The sequence below is a fragment of the Molossus molossus genome, unplaced genomic scaffold (assembly GCF_014108415.1).
Source record: "Molossus molossus isolate mMolMol1 unplaced genomic scaffold, mMolMol1.p scaffold_m16_p_8, whole genome shotgun sequence".
Classification (NCBI taxonomy): Eukaryota; Metazoa; Chordata; class Mammalia; order Chiroptera; family Molossidae; genus Molossus; species Molossus molossus.
Genome location: NW_023425402.1, coordinates 93,353,690 through 93,379,205, shown reverse-complemented (window position 1 = coordinate 93,379,205; position 25,516 = coordinate 93,353,690). Strand labels below are relative to the sequence as shown.

The 25,516-nt window shown below is 38.7% G+C and overlaps 1 long non-coding RNA gene across 1 annotated transcript in view; it reads left to right on the top strand.

Moving 5' to 3' along the window:
• LOC118620845 overlaps positions 1-25,044 on the top strand; it is a 164,225-nt gene extending 139,181 nt beyond the window's left edge. The window contains exons 3-4 of the long non-coding RNA XR_004957548.1: positions 19,127-19,220; positions 24,964-25,044. This is a non-coding gene — a long non-coding RNA (uncharacterized LOC118620845). The remainder of the gene's footprint in view (positions 1-19,126; positions 19,221-24,963) is intronic.
• The last annotated feature ends 472 nt before the right edge of the window (positions 25,045-25,516 follow it).

Below are 25,516 nucleotides of genomic sequence, written 5' to 3'. Positions count from 1 at the left end.
ATCTTCTTTTTGTGTTGTGTGTAGTTTTTGTTTTTGCCTCAGTGTAGGTTACAGCTGTGCAAGGTACAGACAGCAGTACTTTCATGGTTAATCCTAACTCTGTGCCCACGTAGTGTAGGTGAAGTCTTTTTATATCCTCCTCTTCAGCTAATTATATGCCTTGCCTATGCAGCTGTAATTATTTCACCAGCATCTGCAGAACCTATGTCATTTCTCTTTTAAAATATAGTGAGAAAAATAGCAGAAATAAGCCTGTTTTGAGAGCTTGTGGCGAAGCAACTTCACTGAAGTACAGAGACCCTCTGGGTTGGTGCGTTGTCTGTAGCGTCTCATCACCTGAAACTCCCAGGTGCTGATGAGATAGTGGCACATGCTCTCCACTTCCTAATGGAGCTTAAAATTATACTTGATAGATGTCTTTCGTAAGGATGAAGTACACTTGCAATCTCAACTTAGTCAAATGTAGACTTTTTCAAAGTACTTGACATACTACAGAGTTTTATATGATGATCTTTAAAAGACCATGCATTCATTCTTGGTGTATTTTGTGTCTTTCTCATCCTTGCATTTGATCCATTTTTAATCTTAACTGATTTGAAAGCTATTTAGATAGTAGAGCATCAACTTCAGAGTTTTATGATGTGAAGTCTAGCTTAGTTCCATAAGCATGACAAGGCTTCACCTCTTAGTATTAGAACAATGTAAATTCCAATGTAAATTGCACGAGTAGACTCCGTGGGGGTGTCCCTACCTTTCTTTATGTATGGCTAATGAGTATTTCCCCTGTTCAGGATTCCCCACCTCTGTAATATTCCCTTATTATGGGATAATTCTGTTTTTGAAATGTTGGGCTTTGCTTTATGATTCTTTTCTTTTTCTCTTGCTAATATAGTTTTTATTCCTTAATACTGGGTTGGGGTGTATTAGGAAAAGGAAGGATCAGTAAATTTTATGTGAATTAGATCTAATGCTATATGCTTTACCTGTAGTATATTTTCTCTCTCTCTTTTTTTTTTTTTATCCTCACCTGAGGACATTTTTCTATTTTTTGTTCAGGTAGAGAGAGAGGAAGAGAGAGAGAGGGAAACATCGATGTGAAAGGGACACATCGAGTGGCTGCCACCCACACGACCGACCAGGGCCGGGGACAAACTGCAACCGAGGTACGTGCCCTTAGCGGAAACCGAACCCGGGTCTCTCCGGACCGCAGGCCGACGCTCTAACCGCTGAGCCAAACCGGCCAGGGCTATTTTCTCTTTATTAATGCATGGCCAAGACTTGGGTGGACTGGTCAGTCCGCCCGTAGATCAGGGAGCATCTGTACAGTTCCTAATGGGAGAGTGGCTGAGCCTGGCTGGCAGTTTACGAAACCCGTGTCCTGTTCTTCTGGGACTCAGCTGGACTGCGTTCCCAGCCTCCCTTGCAGTTAGATGACCACGTGGCTAAGTTCTAGTGAATGTAATGTGGGTGGAAGTGCTGTCTTCAACATCAGCGCCTGAGTGATGAACCCTCCCTTGGGTGGCCCTCCATCTTTTCCCTCTTTTGCCAGCGTGAGGCAGATAATCCTGGTGGCCGTGGAATCCTTGTTGGGGCTGGTGCAGCCAGAATGCTGAAGGAGCATGGGTTCTCGAATTATCCCGAGAGGGGAGCCGCCTGTCCGCCAGGACACTCCTTTTAGACTGCTCTCTGGAATGAGCCATTGTGCAGTTGGTGAGGTGTAGCAGCTAGTAGTGCACAGCAAATGCGGATAGAATCCCTGAGTCCAGGGGCCTCCCACTGTGGTCTGAGAGACAAGTACATCAAACTGTGACACATTACTACATCTGTCCTGTGGGGTCACGGAAGAGGACCTGGATACCTTCAGAGAGGAGGAAGATGCTGAGACTTAAAGATGACTAGGAATGAACTAGAGGCATCCCTAGATGCATGAAAGAACAAAGTCCCAAGTTCGGACTTCGGTTATGACGCAGAGGACCTGTGTTAGGGAGATCTATAGAACTGTAACTGAGAAGGGCTGTGGGCTGAACACTCATCCCTTCCAATGATGTAGAGATTTTCATTTTAATATTACATGTTAGATATATGTGAATATACATGTATATATATATGTGTGTGTGTGTGTGTGTGTGTGTGTATACACACACACATACATACAGAAGCAGGAGAGCTGAATTATTGTGCTGATTGAGAAGTGCCATGAAACACTGGGGTTCTAGGGTAAGAAAGAATTAGCATAAACAAACCTCAGAGGAGGGGGCCAGAGGAAGGGATGAGATAAACCAAAGAACTTATCTCCATACATGCGTAAGCAATGGACACAGACAACAATGCTTGGGGGGGGGGTGGGTAGGGAGAAGGGTGTGGGGGGGGGGGAAGAAGAAACATCTGTAACAAAAGTGAATAAATTAATAATAAAAAAAGGATTAGCATAGAATCCTGTCCCTGGCATTTACTATCTTTATGTTGGTCTTATCTAGCCTTCTCAACTGTAACATGTTCTGTTCCAGTGTGGTTGTGAGAATTCAGCGAAGTAAAGTATTTTACAGTGTACCGGTGTTTGCTTGAATCCCGCATTCTTTTCATGTTGTCATGGTGCCTCTTACCTATAGCTGTGGCTCTCTTTGCCCCTTGTTCCTACTTTGTTTTTCTTTCTTGACACTGGCTGCTGCCTTGACCTCAGACTGGTGATGCCTTGGGGAAGACTCTCCTTTTCAATCCACAGACAGCGTCAGAACATGAATCATCGTGGCCTTTCTCCCGGTGCAGACTCTTGAGTGCATGGTGTTCTCCGTGCCTCCGAGGGACGGGGCTCCTGCCATCCTCTGTCCAAATTGTAGCGGTTTCTACATAGTGATCATTATGTAATCGGGCTTGGTCCAGAATGCCATTGTAAAGCCATTAGCATCAAGAAGCAGCAAGGACCAACTTATGATGCCTCTAAAGCTATTCTCTGGTACAGGTCACCGTTCCTGGGCCAGTTGAAGTGTTTGTCCTTAGTGCAGCCAGAACCAATGTCCAAACAGAAGGACAGCCCCAGCTTTAGAAAAGATAACCTGTTCTTTAGATTATTTCCACAGACATTAATACTTTCCATGCGTTTTGGGGAATTCCTCCTCCTAAATCTTCCAAATTCTCCCCTTTACTTTCGCTTATCATCCCTCGGAACATTAAAAAGGAAGAGATTGCTAAGATTTCATCATCTGGTTTAAAACTTTAATCTCAACAAATTTCAATCTTTTCTCATTAAATAGATACTTATCACTCTAAGAAAATGCGTTCCTTTATAAATTTCCATACATAAATGTATTCATTATGCTCTTTCCTGTTGCTAAGCATACTGGGCATTTATAAAAATGAAAGACAAGCACTTAACTTGAGGTGACTCACTTGGAAAGGTGTCAGATGTCTAATAGAGAAGCATAAATCAAGTGAAGATGCCACCTGGCAGCTTGGGTCCCACCTTATTCAACCTGAATCCTGCACTTTGCACGGCAGAGGCAGAGGCGCTCAATACGTGTTAATAATGACTAACATTCTATCATGAATGTTAATTGAATGTTGATGAGTATCTGAAAATTGCTGTACTAGAGACACACTTCGGCAGCTGAATGTGGTGTTGCTCTGTGTTCCACGTTTAGTGCCTCAGACACTGGAGAGCCACTAAGAGTTTCTACACCAGTCTGTTGCAGACACTTTCAATGTTTTGTGATGCCACCCAGCTGTGCTGTAACCCAGACACTCATCCGACGTAAAGGGAAAATATTTGCTGCTTAATCTAATTTCTGGGAAAGTTCTTGAGCAACAATAAAGTTTTTAACATTCTGGGGTGGGGCGGGAGATAGACTTTAGCCACCTGACCTGCATTTGAAGAGAATCTCTTGTTCGTTGGCATTAAGTAATGTCTGGGTTTTTGTGAACAAGTGAGTAAGGTGAATTGCAAACTAGTCGGTGGTGCTGGATCACTGTCAAGGGTTTGGTGTTGATGTATAACCCCTTGCTAGCCGGTACAAGGACTGTTTTCTCCCACTAATTGGATCTTAGCTCAGAGGCGCTTTCTGGGGCCACTTGCTCCTTTACCACCTTGAACTTTAATTAATTTCGGGGTGCATTATAGAAGTTAGTGGATAGAACTCTGATGGTTTTAAACCTTTATGTTTGGGCGTGGAGAACGCTTTTTGCAAATGTTAACATGCTAAATAATTTTTTGATCTTGAAGCTACCAACTAGGGACTAGAAATTCATTAATTTTTAGTCACGCTTCTATAGGATCAGAAGAAGCAAATAACAGTATGAGTATCCAGTTTTTCCATGATGATGCCTGATGTTCTCTCTCCCCCTTTTCTTAGTGTTATAGCACCTCACAGAGGAATGGCTCTCTGGAATTGGCAAGATTTGTATTCTCATCTGTCTTTCAGGGACACTGGGCTGCATTGGGGGTCTGCATAGCTCTCCTGCTGACAAGCAAGAAAGGAGTTACATTTCATGGCTTATCATTCTGTCATTGTGTGTGTGTGTGTGTATGCACATGCAATGTATATTACATATCTACTATGTATAATGTGAACTAATTACAATATTTATATTCAGTTTAATAACTTTTATTTTATGAAAAACAATTAAAAACAGTTTGCCTTTTTAATATTTTCATGCTCTAAGTCATACCTGCATTGAGACAAAGTCTACAGCCATACACACATTTTCGCATGTCCTTGAGTACATGCAAAATCAAACAACTGTTTTTAGCTAATTTGATACGCTTGTTATTCTTATAACTCAAATAATAAAAGTCAAGTACCTACTGACTTTTCTAAATATAATGTTTGCCTTTATTTACAGTTTCTGGAAATGCCAATACTTTGTGTTTATTTGAGCCAGATATTATCTTGTGGTATCTCATTTAATACAGCAATCTTCTGGCATAGAATTATTATCCCCACTTTATGATGAGAAACAGATGATTAAAGTGTCAGTAATTTACTCAAGGTGGTGAGAATTGAGACGCAGTTCTAGCTTAAGTTCAGGGTGCGTGTACTTCCACGTCTTCCTGGGGTCATCCTTGACCCTGAGCAGTCGGGAGCAGAATCGCTTCTTCTTTTGGCGTAGGGAGGTAGGCAAAAAAATTGCAACCAAGGTGAAAGACTGTTCAGCCTTTCTGTTTCTTGACTTCATGCCTTCTCCATGGACATGTCAGTAGGTCTAGGAAGTCAGAAACGCCAGCCAATGTGATTTCATCATAGCACTTGTATGATGTCGCTGATAGCGGGGAACAGAGAACCTGACTCAACTCGCTAGAGCAGAAACAAACATTATTGGCTTATGATCCTCAGTAGTCTAGGGGTAGTGTGCTTTCAGGCCAGGCTTGATGCAGAGACTTGCGAAGCCTTCAGGATCTGCTTTCTTTTGTGGACATTCTTTTGTCCCTGTCTCCTCTGGGTATCGGACGTGTCTTTAGGCTGGCTCCTTCATGGTGGTGGCAGTGACAAGAGATCTCTGTCTGCCTCTCCTCACCACACAAAGCAAAGGAAGAGAGAATTTCTTGTGGCTGCTCTGGAGGAGGACACTCTCCCTTCGTGTTTGACAGGCGCCGCCTACTGTCACCACGAAGCCCTTCGCAATTATTTAGGACACTCTTCTTGACATAGCAGCACTACATGGGAAGCAAAGGGAAGGATTTTCCAGATACATATGGGTACATACTGTTTGGGCACATCAAGCACTATGTACACAATGAGAAAACTGTCACTCAAGAAGAATAACCTTTTGTTTACAATTTTGGATGACATCATCTCCATTTACCATCTGAATAATTTGTGCCTATTTTACCTTGAAATCCTAATTAGTGACTCCTTAAGGAAAGTATTTGATCTACTACCATTGGTAAGTGGTTTCTTTGTTCCATGTAGACTGTGAAACAACTTAAAACTAAATATTTTTATTCAATTTGCACCTACTTATGTAGATCGTTTAATCCCTAAAAAACAAAAACAAAAATAAACGACCATCCAGAGCTTTTAAGTGTAACTATTTTACCTGCTACCTCTATTTTTGTCTCAGAGAAATGAAGCCAAATGGCAGTCTAGTCACTGAAAATTTTCTTTGAGATGTTTCTGTCGGAGAAAATAAGGTGACAATGTGGAAATCCTCTGTTTGCAGTGACTGCTTGGTGACGAGCTGCTACTTACGAAAGTGTCCCTCGTGACATGTTTATATCTTTCTGGCTCTGAGTACCAGGCCTAGGTTGCTTCCTTCTCTTGCTTTTTCTTGCTTATGAGTGAGGACCTCCAGCCTCTGTCCCACTTTGTCCACGGGGAGAAAAGACACGAAGGTCTGTTTTATGAAACAAGGCATGGTAGCAGGTGACGAGGTAAGGTTTCCCGCAGGCTTATTTCTTACACTGTTTCTTCCCTCCTGTGTACTTATCTCCAGTTTCTGAAAAATGGACTTTATGCTTCACAAGTGTGAAGAGAAGGGACTGTACTCATCAAAAGGGCTCTGGTCAAAATACAGGAAAACCCTGAGTGTGAACGTGCATGTGTTTTCAGGAGCAGAGCCCTGGCATTTTTATGGACTTGGAGATCCCTGAGCAAATGTGAATATTCAAGGGTTTTTAAGGGTTTTCATGATTCTCCTGCCCCCAAATTAAGAAAACGATCTTTATGTGTGTTGGTTTGTGTTTTCTTTTCACGCCTGCCCTCCCATTTACTGAACGACAGGTTACTGTGTAATGTAGAATGCACCAGGCCCAGCTGAAGTAATGCCTTTCTGAGCTTTGGGGTTGATGTTTCAAAGCCCACACTAGATGGACAGGACACTCTGTAATGCTCAGACCCCTTTCCATTGTAGCTCAGCAGGGCTCCCGTGTCCAGAGTCCTTCCCGGACGTTGTGGGTCCTTTGTCCATGGAAACTCACTATCGAGTGGATACTCAAGTATTTCTATTTAGTGAGTAAAATGGATGTAAGTTTGCTGCTGCTTTAGTTGTGCAAAAGAAGGTTTTGGCTGACCTTGATTCACCGTAAAGTAGTCCCATGGCCATTGTGTACAAGCTTTCCGACTGTCACTATGTGAATACAACTTATGGGGCGCCCTCAGTGAAGTAGGAAGGATTGGGGCTCAGGCTTTCTCATTTCTTCTGTTCTCGTGTCTTCAGCAACAAAAAATATTGTGTGCGTTAGTATCAACAAGATCTGCTCTTCGGTGATTTAAGATTGGCCGCCAACTTGCACAGTTTTGGCTCGCCGACAGGGTGGTATACAAGTGGGCCAGCACCTTTATTATTCCCAGTTTACATGGGAGGAAATTCAAACTCAGAGAAAGTAAAGGAACCATGCTAGAAGGTGTCTTAAACCTACTCGTCCCGCACGTGCTGTCTTCACTGGTTTATGGGGTCCGTGTGGGCCATGCATGGAAGTGGCCTTGAGCTGGGAGATGGGCCAGGAAGCTGCTTGCTGATTGTGTGATCTTTGAGAGATCATCTTGAGCCCTGGCCGGTTTGGCTCAGCGGTTAGAGCATGGGCCTGCGGTCCAGAGAGACCCGGGTTCGGTTCCCGCTACGGGCGCGTGCCTCAGTTGCAGTTTGTCCCCGGCCCTGGTTGGGTCTTGCGGGTGGCAACCACTCGATGTGTCCCTTTCACGTTGATGTTTCTCTCTCTCTCTCTTCCTCCCGCTGTGTCTGAACAAAATATGGAAAAAATGTCCTCAGGTGAGGATAAACAAACAAACACACAACAACAACAAAAAACAACAACAAAAAAAGAGATCGCCTGGACCATCGCTCCACCTGTCTAAGCCTCAGTTTCCTCATGCTCGTCTTACGTAAGAAGGACATGATGCGCCTGAAATGATATAAGCTTTGAAAATAAAATAACACACAAACGCCAGACATGAATAAAACATTTTCTTCCCTGTATTGTATTGCTAGTTATCGATTAACCAAAATACTATAATCTGCTTGTTCAAACAGTTTACACCCTTGTTAAAAGCACAGAGCAGATGCTGCAATAAAATTATCTCTGGCACCTTGTCTAAGGCCCTTAATGAAACCAAGGCAAGTCCAATAATACGATAAAAGATTTAATTTTGGAATCTTCTCTGTGTTTTTATTTGTTTAATTGCTTTTGGTTATTTCTCTCTACTTTTGTTTGTTTTAATGAGAATATGAGCTAAGGAAGAATTCTTAACAAGATTTTATGCTTTTCCCGTCGGTATGTCAGAGAGAATGAAAGTGAGATTCCAAATAACATCAGTGAACATGGAGTCGATGAACAGTGTGTAAATTAAGACCATTTGTGAGCCTGTGGATTTTAGCAAACTGATTTCAAAGCTGAAGCAAAAGCATATACATATTTAGTCTTTTCAAGATGAATTATTTCTGGTCGTATTGTTTAGATTGTGTTCTTCAAATTATTTATATGGATGTGAAGAACACAGGAATTAAGCCAATATGCCCATATTGGATATTGGTCAGTGTTGAATGAAATCTAAAATTATGAATTCCGAACACACATCTATTCCCTAGCATTTGGATTTACTTGAAAACAAAAATCAAGTTAAATCACATATAACCGATTCGTCAAAATGGCACTGAAAATGGTGTTTAGACTCCAGTTTGTTGTTTAAAATTTTAGTAACATTTAGGATAGTTGATACTATACCTTAAAAGGAGAGGTTGATTGGAGACTTGAAATGCTTTCTGATCAAATGGATTCTAAACTTTTTGAAGTATGTGTGTCCAGATCTGATTTTATACCCTATGGATGTTCAACAAATAAAAAATATTCATCCGATGCCTTCAATGCACTGCACAGGGTTTGCATGTAGGAGCTTCTAGTATCCGTTGTCTGTGTCCAAGAATATGTCAGGTGCACTTACTATGTGTGCTGCTGAGCTTGGACAGTAGCTGAAAATTTGACCATGTCTCGGAGATAATACAATTTAACCATATTATTTATATTCAATTCCTTAGAGAAGGAAAATAATTACTGTTTCTCTTGAGTTGTATTATATGTACCTTTTTTGTTATATTTATGAAATCCTTTCTTTCCTTGGAATCAATACAGTTGAAAGCCGAAGGAAAAGACAAATCTTTGGGGAGTTTTCACATTTTTTTTACATACCTGGAACCAACTGGTTTTCACAGTTGTGCTGCCCAAACACTATTGAAATATATAGATTCTATTTTGGAAACAGTTTCAGCTACACTTATTATGTTTTTTGTAACAGTCCCCATTCTTGAGGTGTGTATGTGCACATATTAGTAAGTGCGAATATGATGGGAAACAAACCTAAGAGGTACTTTCGCTAGAAATGATGTTAGTGATCAAAATACATACCGAGAAGAAGGCCCCAAATCAACACCTTTGCTTTCCAGCAGCCACGCTAAATAGGGAGAGGCTTAAAATGTAGTGTCTGTAAAGCCGTTTTCAGTAATAATAAAAATCTTCTTGACACCAACACACCAGATAAATTTCTCCCATGGGTCTTCATTTCAAGTAGACAATTAAAAAACTGTATACCACACGGCTCATTTTTAATGCTGAATAAACTAGAATAGATTCATTGCCTGTCCCTAGTAGCAACCAGTGCCTATTCTGGTAACTGTTGAATTGGGTGGAAATGCCATATAGAATCATCCTCAATTTCTTTTAATTTCTTTTGATAAATTACTGACTAAAACACTGAAAAAATATCACTTTGTTCCCTAATGACACCATAAAAAAATGAATATTCCAGCCATCAATAAATACTTCCTAAATGTTGACAGAATTAAGCACTGCATGACTATTGTAATGTTTTCCTTTAAGTAGTAATTAAGAAGTATGAGATATAATATCTTTAATTATTGTGATCTCTGCTCACAGGAGTCTCCCTTCATCTCATTCTCTCTCTCTTTTTTTAAATCAGTTTATTGAGTACCTACTATGACAGGCATCCTGGTTGCAAGTTTGCATTTCTGAGTGAATAAAAAAGGATCAAAAAGATTAAATAAATTGTCCAAGATCACACAGCTGCCAGGTATTAGAACCAGCACAGGAGTATGGAATCCCTGACTCAAAATCCAATATGCTTTTCTTTGCACCTTTTCTCCCTCATTCCAACAATTTTATGTACTTTGTAAAATTGCATTATGTTACTGTATTAGTCTTCTCAGTGTACCATTTTTAAAAAGCCACAAACTTGGTGGCTTAACAGAAAAATATTTCTCATGGTTCCAGAGGCTAAAAATCTAAGATCAGGGTGTCATGGAGTTAGGTTTCATTCTGAGGCCTCTTCTGGCCTGTGGGCAGCTACCATCTCGCTGTGTGCTCACACAACCTCTTCCTTGTGACCACGAGGAGCGAGAAAGTAAGAGAAGATCTCTGATGTCTACCCATAAAGGCACTAATCGTCTGGGATCAGGGCACCACCCTTATGACCTCATTTAACCGTAGTTACTTCCTCAAAAGCCCCATTTCCAAATAGAGCCATCCTGGGGGCTAGAGCATCATTTATACATTTTGGGAGGACACAGGCATTCAGTCCATAACATTTATCAGTTATGAGAAAATCTCATGTAGAGGAATGCAACCAGGCACGCCGTCCTCATTCCTGTGCCTGGGATGCCCGATGTTCTGGTCACCACAACTGTTTCTTCAACACCCCCTGCTCTTCTCTGTTGCACAATGATATGTTCCCATTAAATGCTTTTCCTCTGCATTTCCAGTTGCCAAATCCTAGCCTTCTTAAGACCTAAAATATGTTTCTTAAATGCAGCATTCCCAAGCAATCTCTTGTTCCTCTTGTTTTTGTACTTCCAGGTATGTCTCTGTTGCTTTTACAGCTCATTGTTTATATGTGTGTGTGTTTTCACCCACTAAACAGTAAGCTCTTTGAAGGCATGAATTGTATCTTATTTACTTTTGAATTCCACATGTGTACATTTTTCTTTTCTAAAAATATGTTTGTATTGATTTTAGAGAGAGAGGAAGGGAGAGAGCGAGAGAGAGATAGAAACATGGATGAGAAGGAAAGATTGATGGACTGCCTCCTGCATGTTCCCTATTGGGGATCAAGCCCACAACCCTGCCATGTGCCCCGGCCTAGAATCAAACTGGCGACCTCTTGATGCATGGGATGACACTCAACCAACTGAGCCACACAGGCAGAGTATGTACATTATTCTTAATGATACTTAATTTGGTGTCATTGAAATGGATTAAAATTACATGTATTTATATTAATTATATAAAAATTTAAGTATTTGTATTTGGTAAATGGGATGATGATATCTGGATTCAAACTCAAATAAATATTGAAATTTGCACTCCAATTATATTTTATTTTATTACATTAGTGCATAAGCTTTGAAAAAGATGTGATTTGACTGAGCAAATGGACCAGTGGACGGAATTCTGGAATTGTCTGACAGTTTGCACAATGGGACCTTGTAAACACTTATTTGAAACTTGAATATGTTTCTAGCCTTAAACTTTGTAGGCAATGGCATATTTTGAGATGAGGCTGAAAATGTGAATCCCATTCAGAGTTTACCAATGTGCCAGGGAGTTCCTGACCACCCATGAAACATAGGTCATTATAAAGCTTTTCTGGTTGCTTCATTTGGGTAAAAAGCGTGGCTTACATTTAAATCACCTACTCTTATCTCTCTTCCATGCCTATTCAAGCCCTTTTTGATCAGATGTTTTCTGGAACTCTGCCAATACCTGATGTACAGGTTTTTTTGCTGTGTGCTAACTTTGTGTCCATTTCCAAAGTCTTGAGGACTAGTACTCTGTTATTTATTTACTCTGTATGCCTCACCAATCCTGTGCCAGTGTTGAATCAAGATTTTCTCTTTGATTTACTGAGGTTGTATACCTCTTCACTGGTATTCTGGTTAATTTCCCCACACTGTCAAAATTTTCAAGAGAGAAGACCAAATTGATTACTTCAGCAGCTCAGTTATTAGAGGTGGTTATGCCTATCTGGTTAGATTATGTATCATAGGCCTCACCTTGATTTATTTTTGAGGGATATTTATTCTGTATAAGCCTAATGTAGGGAAACTGAGGAAAATTCTTTTTCATCACATCTGAGAATCACTTGCAGCATGAAATATGGAAAGCAATCCAAGTTCCCCTCTGTGCTTTCATTGTTTTTGGTTTTATTTACATTGATGTGGGACACTGTTCTTTCCTAAGAGATGGACTTTTCTTCAGGCAAGGTCAGCCTATTTCATGTATCCTTGTGAATATAATACATATCTTATTTTATGATTTCTCTATTTTCTTTGTTTACATATCCAAAGTTAACTTTGACCTTTCTTTATGCTAATCTTGGTATATCCAGGAGTAAAAGAAAAATTGGAGAAAGTATCGTGACCTTATTTATGTATACCTGTAGCAACCAAATAGTAAACATAAGCACTGTAAATGAGAAAATTTGAGAAAACAGTACTCTGGCGTTATGACTTTGTTATGGCATAGTTCTCATTAGAGTAGTAGTGAAATAGTCCTCCTTTGGTCTTCTCCACCAAATATTTAGTCAAAAAGTAATTATTTAAGATAGGTTGGCAAGAAGTAGTTATTTACTTGCCATAATAACATTAAGGGATAGGGTAGAGGGAGTTGAAAGGAAGGGAAAAATAAAAATGCGAATGTAAAAATGAAAATGTATCACATGTGAGAAAACACAAAATATTTAAATTATTGTGTTTAAATATTTAAACATCTTATTGGTCTTGCCCTTTTGCAAGAACAAGGAAGCATGCACCATTCTGTAGAGCTAGTGCCTGTGGCAGTGGGGTGACCGTGTCTTCACAGGCTTCGTTGGTGAAATCTGGGTATTGTGAACCAAAGGGCTTACCTCCATTGACTGTCAATGAAAGAACTTCCCTTGCTCTGGAGAAGATGATCTCATGTCTTGACTTAAAATATTTACTTTCAATAGTTTGTCACTATTAGAGCAAAAGAAGTTTAATGATGGAAAATCGCTTATGCTAAAAAATGATTGAGAATGAAATAGTTTTGTTTTAAATACTAAATAATCTACTACTTGTAGAAATTGATTATTTTGACAACTAGTTTTGCTACCATGTACTCATTTTGGAAAAATTAAAATTTTCATTGAACTTATTTTTATCTTCTATAAAAATTGATAAACAGTTCAATGGAACATTGGTTTTTAGCTATTGTTATTCCCTTTTTCTTTGATTACCTTTAAAGTATGGATCATAAATGTCTTGCTTATCTTAAGTTCAGTATCATTATTATTTATTTTCCATTCCTTTATTCAGTTTCTGCAATAGGGCCAGGTTGATAAACTTTAAATAAAAAGTAGTAGTATGGAGAGTGAAAAATAATTGACTTGAAAGTTTAAAGACCTAAGCTATTGCCCTGAGTCACCATAATGACTTGGAGGTCCTTACACAAGTCTTTTGACTTGTCTGGTTCTCAGATTTTTCTTCTGTTAGTCGGCTGATGGATTCAATGATTTCTACAATCTGTCACAATATTAAACACTCCCTGTATGATTTAGAATAAGCTCAAAAACAATAGTGATAGAAATGGATATATATTTTCTCCCAAACAGGTTAGTCAGATATGACTTATCTGATGTTAAGTATGTGGTCAAGAAAACAAATGACAGTTACAACAATGGTCTTGGAAAACATGACGTGTGTTTATTCTGTGGGGGCAGAATTTGCATTGCCGATACCAAATGATCACAGCCCAGAGGCAGAGTAAGGGCTAGAGAGCACTATGCGATCCTGAATCATCAAAGAAAGATTAAATTATGTCTAGGAGACTGTAATTAACTCAAGGAGAAGGCTAATGTACTTTGGAAAATAATTACTAACAGATGTTAAAACAAAAATTGTTTTCTCTGCCCTGGACAGTTTGGCTCAGCCGTTTGAGCATCCGCCCTGGGACTAAAGGCTTGCAGGTTCGATTCCTGGTCAAGGGCATGTACCTGAGTTGCAGGTACGATCCCAGACTCCAGTTGGGGTTGTGCAACAGGCAACCAATTGATATGTCTCTCTCACATTGATGTTTCTCTCTCTCTCTCCCTCCTTCCCTTTCACCCTATTTAAAAAAGAAAAAAAGTCAATGGAAAAATATCTTTGGGTGAGGATTTAAAAATATTAAGCCTGGCCAGTGTGGCTCAGTGGTTGAGTGTTGACTCATGCACCTAGAGGTCACCGGTTTGATTCTTGGTCAGGGCACATGCCTAGGTTGTAGGCCCGATCCCCAGTGAGGAGCATGCAGGAGGCAGCCAACTGATGTTCTCTCTCATCAATGTTTCTCTCTCTCCCTCTCCCTTTCTCTCTCTCTAAAATCAATAAAGAAAAAGAATTTTTTAAAGTTATTTTCTCTGTGGTATTTACCTAACATTGAGGTTGTATTAACGAGATCATCTTATTACCTAAGCATCCCCATGAACTAACATTTCACCACACTAAAATAAAGTATATACACATAAGGGAAAACTGTAATGATATTCTTATATTTTTATTTCATCTGGCAAATGTAGTTATCTCTAAATCTAAAATTGAGAACTGCGTACTTTTGTGTATTAGCATACATAGCTTTTTTTTTTTTTTTTTTTTTATCCTCACCCGAGGACATTTTTCCATTTTTTGTTCAGGTAGAGTGGGAGGGGGAGAGAGAGAGAGAGAGAGAGAGAGAGAGAGAGAGAAACATCGACGTGAAGGGACACATCGAGTGGCTGCCACCCGCACAACCGACCAGGGCCGGGGACAAACTGCAACCGAGGTACGCGCCTTTAGCGGGAACCGAACCCGGGTCTCTCCGGACCGCAGGCCGACGCTCTAACCGCTGAGCCAAACCGGCCAGGGCTATACATAGCTTTCTTTAAAGACTTGCTCAGTATCATTGCCTCTCTAAAAGCCTCTTCTAATTCTCCTGATAGGATTGACTAGTCCCTCTTTTGTGATCTCCCTGTTCTGTGTCTATGTTTATGTCAAAGCACCTAAAACAGCTTATTGAACTTGTTCATCATATCTCCCGTCTGGGCTCAGAGCTCTGAGGTGCAGAACTCACCTTTTCCCTTTTTGGATTTTATCAGCTCAGCCCTTTTCTGGCTCATAGTAGGCATTCATTCAATACATGTCATAAAATTGTAAGGAAATGCCAGTCAAGGAGGCTTAAGTTCTAATCACTAATTCACAACTACCTGCTGTTTTGTTTTTAGTAGTATTAATTACACGATGCTTTATTTTCTATCTGTTCTGTGCTCCAGCACTGACTCCCTGCTGACAAGCAATAATAAACCAAAGGTAGGTCGGGGGTCATTTTTACAGGCTGTTCCTAAAATCAGAATCTGAAACAAATGGCCAAATAAGTGAATTTTTTTTTTACCAACTTTGCCCCAGCCAAGTCTTGTGAAAAATCCCTTTTCCCATACATGTTTTTGACTTTTCAAAGTCTTCTGTCTTGTTGCCTCAGTAACAAATTGCCCAGTGTTCCAAAATTGCCAATTTTCCCTTTTCCTCCTTGTCTCTCTTAATTGTTTTTCTTCTTCTTCTTCTTCACATTTCAAACCCAACCGCAACCTTTACCTTCATGTAGTCATCACACTGATCAAAATGTTTGTGTGTGTTTGTATCTTCACAGCCTTTTCCTGCCCATCCACCACCTCCCAGGTCTCTCTTATCTTGCCACTCGAGACGCTGCAAAGTGGATCAGTGGCCCATTTAGAGCCTTTTATTCTTTTTGTAGAGGGGCAAGATGCCTCCGCCGTGTATCTCGAGCATTTGTTTATTGTTCAGTGGCATCTCCCATCTGCACCTGCTACTTTCGGATCTCTTCTGCTACACTCCATAAAATAGAAATGTCTTCTCTAGTGTTTGAAGAGCAGCTTCATTCTTTTCAATGTCATTCTTAAACACGCCTTTTAACCAAGAAATATAAGGATTGTATCTTGTTTCCAGGTCCTATGCCATTTTTTAAAAGAGTTATGCAAATAATTTTTTATTTTTTATTGTGACAACTCTCATCTAAAGTGTAACTGGTTTATCTTATTAACTCTTCTACTAAATTATAATTTATTGTGCATTTCTTTAATTTCAGAAAAAAAAAACAAATGATGGAAGGTACTTATAGTTGCATGAGAAGTTTGCCAATGAAACTTTAATATCTTGCAAGATTCATAAAAAAGTCATATTAAATCATTAAGCCATAGTATGTCTTAAAATAATTTAAAATAATAAAGAATTGAAATAATGGAGAATTTAAAAATACTTTTCTCTCTCTCTGCCTATCATTTATCCATCTATCAACTCATAGCTCAACATGACCTATGACCCTTGCTTAGCATAATGATTAGTGATAATAGCCTTTAAACATCCAAGAATAAGTATTTAATGCTAATAGTTTTTTTTCTAAGAGTAGAAAGACTGAGAAACCACTGAGATAGAAACAATAATAGTCAAACTTCTCAAGTGTTTGTTACAAATGTGAAATACAGAATTGGAAAGTATTTTAAGGAATTCTTCCACAGACTTTCAGGTAACAGACGAATCAGTCTGTACTTTGTTAGTAAAGTGGAAGGTAATTTTCACCTCATATTGAGAAATAAATTTTAAATGACTCGGGGATATTTAATAAGATCTATTAACACTATTTTCTGAAAAACTTGTTCATTTTATTGAATATTAAATTTTCATTGCCTGGTGATATTTTATGAATTTAATAACCTAAAAGTAAAGTTAAGGAAATGAAAATCTCTCCTTTCTTTTGATCCATTGTTTAATAGTGTACTGTGTGAACTACTGATGTCCGTGGAAGAGAGGCATGAGTTGTCATACCACATTCTCAAGAGCTGTTTGGGGAAAGATTTTTTGTTTTTTGTTTTAATTTTGATAAAGAATCTAAGGCTCACAAACTCACTTGAAGTTAATGTAAACATAATTTTCTGAGCTGGTCACCTCCACGTCTTTATTGTAACAGTACCAATAATCACCTCCCCCCCTGGAGGCCTCTACCTACTCCAATTTGCAACAAAATGATTGGTGCAAAATCTCAGAAATCGGTGTCATATCTTTCATGTTAACATCGTTGAAATTTTTGCTTTAAAATCACGTTAATTTCCTGGAAGATTCTGTGAGATAAAATAGAAGTACATCATCATTATCTTTGATTTTTAAGTTCTGTAAAGGAAAACCAGACATTGAAGAAGTCATGAATTATGAGTCATATGACAGAAGCAAATTTTGAATCTTCTTAATGAGTGAAAAGAGGGATCTTTAGTAATCTAAAATTTCAGACATATATTCCTGTAATGAGATGAGTGTTTGTTTTCTATTTTCATCACCTGAGCCCTGGAAAGTAAGGCTGAAAAAGCAGAGTCAGAACTGGGAACATTACCCCATCACCTTTGTCTGGGGGACACTCCCCTGTTCAGTTTTGCCTGTGGTGGTTGCTAGTAGGAATGATGATTTCTGGGTTTGAGGACGGTTGGGTACCTGCCTGTAGTTGCTCCACAGTTGGAGAGGAGTGGGTGTCAGTGCCGGCTGCCTGAGGATTATGTTCTTTCCCCTTCTTCCCTGTTAGTTCAATGACTATGGGATTGCCAAGCATAGGTAGTGACTGAACAGTGCAAGTTACTGTTCCCTGTATGGAGCTATATCTATAGAACCTTGGCCCACGTATGTCTTGGGTGAACTTTGCTCGGAGTGTAAAGTAGCTCGGTGATTTATCTATTCTCTGAAGGATGCATGCTTTACTTTAGCTTAGGTCATGCTGCCAAGGTATAATTGTGGGTTTTTTTTTTAAACATAATAACTTGATTTTTTTCTTCAAATAAGACATGCTATTTGGTTTGTTAAAAATATGCATATAGTTCATTATCTTATAGACCGTATACGCCCTTTTTTCCTATTTCTTTCCTTGTTTAGGGCACTGCCACCACGCCCTCGGTGTTCAGTCAATCATGCCCTTTGATTCGATGAAGCTTTCAGATGTGAAAATAGTAGAGTTTGTCAAGTGTCACTTTAAGTGCCATCAAATGGTTGACTTGAGGCAAGGAGAACAAAGTTTAAGAAAGAAAATAAATCTACCATTCACTTAATGATTTGCCCTTTGCAGCAACAGACTCTTATCTGACCACCCACATTCATCTGGTTGCTGATGTGGTTCTTGCTTCAATTGCAGAAGCTATTTTTGCACCTTTTGTGTCTTTTGAGGAACTGAGTGGGCCTACTTGCTTATAATGATTCATGTCTCAATGTGCACAGGGTGTCCCGGGGTGCTGCTGCAGTGATGTGCAGAAGGGAGGGGGACAGTTAAGTAAACTCCTTCCTTGAGGCACTTTGAATGTTCTCATGATCTGGTCCTGGACTAAGGCTCATTTTAACTGTCGTGTCTTGATGCTTTAATCCTTCCTATGAGACAATAACTTTTCTGGCAGAAAGAGCAATGTTTTTAAAAATGAGCAAGTATACAATGACCATCTGAATTTAGTAACATTTTATTTGGGCCCTTTCTACTTGGACCTAAACTATCTTAAGGCGGTTGATTGATTAATCTGTTTGGATTAAGTAGTGTGACTGACCTTCCATGCATGTCTTTGGATCAGACTTGGATAAATATTAATTCTAACTATGAGAAAATCCCCTTCTTTGCTACTTACCAGAGTTTGTTAAGTATCAGAATTTTACTTTGGTTGGTTTTGGCCTCCTAGTTTAGAAATTAATTTTAGCACAGAACAGAACATTGCTGATGTAAACTATAGAAAAGAATTTGCTACGAGAATCTGCGACTTTATCCTGGGGAGTGAGCTGCTAGGCACCGTGCAATCCGTGAGGATCTCGGCGTTGGTGCAGACCTGCATCGTGGACCTCAGTGGCATATGTTCTCCGTTAAGCTTTAACTCGAGCCTCGTTTTCCTAACGGCCTCCCCTTTTGCTGTTACAAGCAGTTCTTTTCATACAAGTACTTACTCCAAAGATGTGCACTGTGTTAAAACAAAAGACTTTTTTTTTTTCTTGGGGGGGAAAAAGTCTTCTTGAGAGGTCCAGTTCATCTCCCCCGCTCAGGGAAGGCAGTTTCTGTGTGTGGAGAATGAGCATGCCTATTAAACTCACCTCAAGCGTCATCATTTTGAAAAACTTCTTGTTCGTCTTTTAGATTCCCAGAAGTTGTGCATGAGTTCCTGTGGGAGAGCTGGCACTGGGGAAGGCGAAGACGGTTGTGATGCAGTTTTGTGATATGAAGATAACAGGTTAATAACTGCAATTTATTACTTTGTTCTATTGTTTTTACATTTAGCTTGGAAAGCAGTCTGGCCACCATGTACCCATATCAACTGACTTGGTCATCAAATCTGGGAGAATGATGTATATGCTATGTAGAGAGAAAAGTGTCATGAAGATTTGGTTTCCCTTTATTTTGTTTTTCAGTATAGACCAGGTTTAATTATACTTCTGCATGAGATAGCCTCATGGAAGATCATTTCTTTCTGGCAAAGTTTATTTTCATGTAAAATTGTTCTTGGTAGTAAATCCTAATTCCTTTTGCTGTATAAGAGGAAAACATTCCCTTAGAAAAAAACAAAATCGCAGATGTAAAATTGTTGCAGAAAATATATGATAAAATATTAAAAAGTAGCAGGCCGTAGTTAAATCATAATATTGTGGGTTTTTTTCCTCCAAAAGTTCTCTGAATTCCTAGGCAGGGTTTTTATATAATTCACAGTATCTGCCTCATATCGGCAACTTGCTCATTTTAGGGAGGACTGAGGTTGTTATGGGAATTTTTGCTAATAAAAGAAGCATTTGTAATGACTTTGGCTCTCAGGAAGGTGCCTTTTTTTAAATCCTCCTGTGGAAATAAGTCTGTATTCAGCTGGACTCTGGCACCGGTCATGGTTTTTTCGTAGATCCTTTTCCCTCATCCGGTGGTCATATGCGGCAGTGACTTGTGGGCCACCATTGTTGAAGCAAAGACACTCATGCATTTCTGAAAACATTCTGTGATTGATCTCTGGCGTTTGAAAAGCAAATGTATGGCAACGGCCTCTAAAATTTCCTTCACTAATTACTCTCATAAGACCTATGAGTGTTTGCAAGTGAAATGCCAACACTGAATTGTAAAAAAAACAAGACCAAATAACCATTTTAATTTTTTCAAATGTTTCATGATTAGAGTATTGGAAGTAGGGACGTAATGCCTATTGCCAGGCCTATGGTCCCTTTCTTATTTAGGATGTTATTATTTAATGCTCACTTGACTTTTGCCACCACTCAAGTAATGATTAATTTCCTGAGGTAAAGTTTTTTTTCTAAGATAGTGTTTTTCTAAGCAAAAGAAGCCAGCCGGGCAGCCCTGGGTACTGACCCTGCACTGGTCCGCAGAGCAGGCTGCCTGCTGCCAATCCCGCCGGCTGCTACCCTGAAGAAACCTCTGCCGGTCCCTGCTGGAGGCTGGCTGCCCTGGCCTTCCAGGGCCCGGCGGCGGGTCACTGATCTGGCTGCCAAATGTATCTGAGTGACACTGTGAAGAGGGGCCAAGGGACAGGGCGCACTTGGAGAAAAATGGCAACTCTTCCATGCACGATCTCATTTTCTTTTCTTGGCTCGGTTCCTTTCGTCCCATGACCGCCGCGGTAGCCATGCGGAGGGCACTATCTGTTGGTCACTGCCCCCCTCTGGGAAATGGGCCGAGCCTGCTGGATGCTGCCTGTCTTTACTGACGGCCGGACCCCGGGGGCTGGGGCACCTTCCACGGAAAACCCGAGAGCGGGAGGGGAGCTCTGTGATGTGAATGTGAAGAGGTGTTTGGACTACCTCTCCTTTGTTGCCAAAAGTGACGTTGTGTGGTCTGCTTACCATGAAAAGAAATCTCGGGATGAAATGATGGCTGGTGTGTGAGGATTGCTTTAATACAGACTTTTTTCAACGTATCAGATGATTGGGAGTAGTGGAAACTTTTAACATGCAATTAGAGAATATGAAAAGTGAAATGTATCTACACAGTCATAGACAACTAACATAGCTATAATTACCCCATCTTCACAGCACTAGGTAGATCAATATTGAGAAAATTAAACTAAAACTGCAGCTGTGTACAATGGTACATTTGATGGTTTGTAATAATATAATGAAGTCCAAAGAAACTGTTTCCCAATCTGTATTTTCAGATATTTAAGTAATAAAATACAAGCTCAGAAATGTATACCATTGTTGGTAGAGGTAGATTACTAAGTAAAAATCACACCTTACAAAAAAATGGCAAATGTTGTGATCAGATCTTGGATTAAACTTTGAAAGCCTTATGGTTTTGAAAGTGAATTTCTGTTCCCAAATATAAGTTGAGGAGAGCAGCAAAGAGACTTTTGAACACTCCCAACTCCTGCTTGGTGAAGAGACAGTCATGCCATGCCCTGTGACAGATCTGAGAACACAGTTCACATGGCAGAGTGTTTTCAGCTTCCAAGATAAAGCAACTGTAGACAAGAGATGAATGAAGAGTCCACACTTTAATGGTCCATGAACATGATCAGTAAATTCCCCGGAGGACTCACCACTCATTTTCTCTCCCACTCACCTTTCTCTACATGTCTCCGAATCTCCAAGAAGGACACTGACTTTATGGATAGCAGTTAGTTGGTGTTGGAGAGAATGTCCTCAAATATGTTTAAAATCTAATGTAAGGGTTCTCAGGAAATAGGAATGCTTGCCAATTCCTGACTAATGTTCTGAAGCGTTTCACTGAAGTGAAGTTAGACACTGCAGCTCAGACACTTGTCGACCAGAAGGACCCCTGGTACTGCTGGGACCTCTGCTCAGACACACACAGAGCTCTTCCTGAAGGCCAGGAGAAGGGAGATGGCTGGGGCATCATCTGATTTTATGACAAAATGGTAGGACTTGTTCAGTAGGCATATCTTAGAAATTTAAAAGGAAGAGATTTTCCTGATAGAAGTTATTTGCATAATTGAGTCATTGTGTTTTTTACTGGAATCAAAGTTTCTAATTTAAAAAATTTTCTGGATAATAAATTCTATTGAAATATAGAATGATATTGTGTGAGTATCAGCAAAATTGATTTTTACTTTCTTAATAAAATAGGAGATATGACTTTTGCTGATTGGCCTCTTTTTCTAAAAGTTTAAACCCAACAATTAAAATGTTCCAGATCATTTTTGATCTGACCATTAAATATTTGCTTTTAATTTTTATGTAAATCACTTTTCTTCAGCTTCTGATCTATTCTTAAACAGCAAAATATTATTGCTTTTTAAAAATAAACTTTATTTGATGTATCTCTTTTATGTTATATGTTTTTAGGGATAAGAATTGTGTGTGTCTTATTTAGGGTATAATGGTTTTAATGTATTACTATAAACTATAAAAATTAAAACCATCTGATTTGTGAAGGTGTTACCTCATTGCAATGGAAAATATTATACTGTATTTAATTAGTAAATATATTATTCTAGTCTCCTGTTTTTCGTATAATTTTACATATGAAGTCTGTATTCTAAGCAACATTATAATTCTGTGTAAATTAACAAATAGGAAGTGATTATATCTCTAAATTTAACTTGAAAGAGGTTCTTATTTTCCTTAAAAGTTATGTTTTTAAAAGATTTTTAGTTTTTAATTATAGTTTACATTCAATATTATTTTGTGTTAGTTTCATGTGTACCGCATAGTGGTTAGACAATCACATACTTTACACAGTGTCCCCTGATGTCTCCAGCACCCACCTGGAACCACACGTAGTTATTATAATATTATTGACTAGACTCCCTAAGCTGTACTTTAAATCCCTATGATTATTTTGTAACTACCAATATGTGCTTCTTAATCCTTAAACTTTTTCACCCAGTCTCCCTTTTTAAAGAATAAAGTAAAACAGTTTTTCTCATGAGAATGTGTCATGTTCTCATAAGTAGCTGTCCTCATTAGTATTTTAATATATACAGTTTAAACATTATTTAAATTATGGATTTGTTCGATTTCTAGAAAATGGCTTTGGGGGGCCAATTTTCATAGGATGCAAAACTCATAGTTTCTCAGGATCATGAAAAATTTAAGCATTGGAAATATTTGTGTCAAGCGGAAATATTTAGGAGACATATTATTGGCAATGTATTATTTTAAGTTTTAATAAACTTAACAGTGCAGGTGGATGGGAGAGGTGAGACCTCGTAGGCTTGGAGGTCTGCCAAACCGGGACTTGGTTTTGATTCTGACACTCAACCTACCTAAGTATCATCTTCAACTGTAAAATAGGTGTGATAAATTGCATAGGACTGTCATGAAGACCAACTAAGATATGATATATATGAGGTCCTAGGCCAGTATCCCGCACACACTAAATGCACAATAAACAAGAGCCATAATTATTATTTACTAGCAATGGAACTGCATGCATAGATCAAGACTATGATAAAATATTAAATATGAAAAGTAACATATATTATTCAGTTCAAGCTTTGACTCCTAGTTAGGGAAATATTTGCAAATGTTTCTGTCTTGAATTGAAAATACACTCTACTTGCATTTTAGAGGGTGTAATTCACCTCTGAAAGTTTGACAGAAGTTGTAGCTATAAGAACCTTCAATATTTAGTTCATTAAACAAAAAAAAAAAAAATCAGCCTATGTGGGTTTCACATTGTGTATTCTTGTTAGCATAGTTGCTGGAACTGGCTGAAGTAAATTTGCACTGAGATGTTATGAGGCCCTATGTGGAGGAAAAATTCAATCCAACAAAAAAACATTTTAAGAAATGAAAGTTAATATGATTGTTGTTTAGTTTTTCCAACGATTGCTTTACAAATCTCCATGGCTCTTAGCAGAAGGAACTCTAGATCACAGATGTCTTGCTACCAATACGCTGGGCCCACTCCTTTCTCACCCCAGAGACTTATTATTCTAATGAGGATTTCCATGTTCTCTTCCCTATTCTAAGTGTAACTGCTGTTATCATCCTTACAGTAACATTCTATACTAGGGAACAAAAAGTGGGCATAGAAATATGACCGGTACTTGAGCGTTAGTTTGGGAAATTGTAGTACATTTGCATCCTTTTTTCTTCTCCAATATTTTCTTTAAAAGATGAGTATACTTGTGTTAAAAAAAAATAAACAGAAATAAAAACCACCAAAAGTCATAAAGTGAAAAGCAGACGTCTTTTCCTGCCCCTCCCTCTGACCCCCTGGTCCTACTTCTGCTATTTAACTACTGTTAAAAGCTGTTTGGCATCTTTGCAAAGATTTTCTGTTTACTGCCTGTTTCTCTTTTACACAAATGGGATTCTTAAATACAGCCTAGGGTGCAATAAGCATTTTTTTTTTTTTTTTTACATTCAATCTTACTATCTTCTGGACAAGTTTTTAAATTGGTACTTATAGCTGTACTTCATTTTTTTAAATGGCTAAGTTTTATGATGGAGGCATAATTTATTTAAGCAATCCTTATACGTACGCAGGTACATCTGTAAGGACAGCTCCCCAGCTATGGAATTTCTGGGCCCACAGGCATGAGTTTTCTTACTTTGATAGGCAGTGCCACATTGCCTACCAGAAACTCACTCAGTTTGCAACGTCATTGGTACAATTGAGCACTGAAGTTCTCGGCATCCTCTGGGTGCTGGATTGGACATTTGTTTATGGAAGATGAATATCACTTAAAATCTAATAGTTTCTAAGTCGTCAAGTTCTCACAGTCATCTGGAGGACTCCTTCACTTGCTTGTGATGTAAATTTCCTAAAAAGGAAATGTATTCTTTTAAATGTTCAAACCTGTAGGTTAAAACAACAACAACAAAAAACCCGACTATTCTCAACATTTTCCTATTATTGGAACCAGGTTAACTGTGCCAAAAAAGTTAAGATTTTTTTTCTATAGTAATCTTATATCTTAGAAAAGATTACTCTGAAGTTTTTATAACTTCTTTTCTGAATTACTTTTGGACACCATGTCAACATAAGGCTTATTTGCTTTTTTCCTTTAGGGCACATAGCATTGTGAATTCTATATTTGTGTAGTGAACTTTAAAATGACGTCTGTATGCAGCAATGTGGTTTAATGGGACAATTTTCCTAACTGGATTTATTTCTGCCCAGGAAGCGTCAAGACAATCATGCCCATGAGAACTCTAAACCATTCAGGTAACCGTTACATTTTTTAAGTGTTCCTAAAATACATTGTGTTTTGCATATTATGGGTGTTTTATAATTATGTATTTATCTTGACTTTCCTGCTTTTTTCAAAGTTTTGTGACAATCTTAGATTCTTAGACTTAGTCTCGCTCTGCTAATCACTGCTTTTAAGCTATAAATATATATAGTATATTATATATTATGTTATGTATTTATAATAATTTGTACATTATATTTATTGCTAAATATACATTTTGTATTCATCTATAAAATATATCTATATAGAGAAACGTATACACCAGCATGCAAGTCATAGAACTTGGTTAGAAATAGCTCTACATCTATTTTAATGAAGGCTTTAAAAATTTTAATGATTTTATAAGTAACATTTATCAAAAGTTTTTA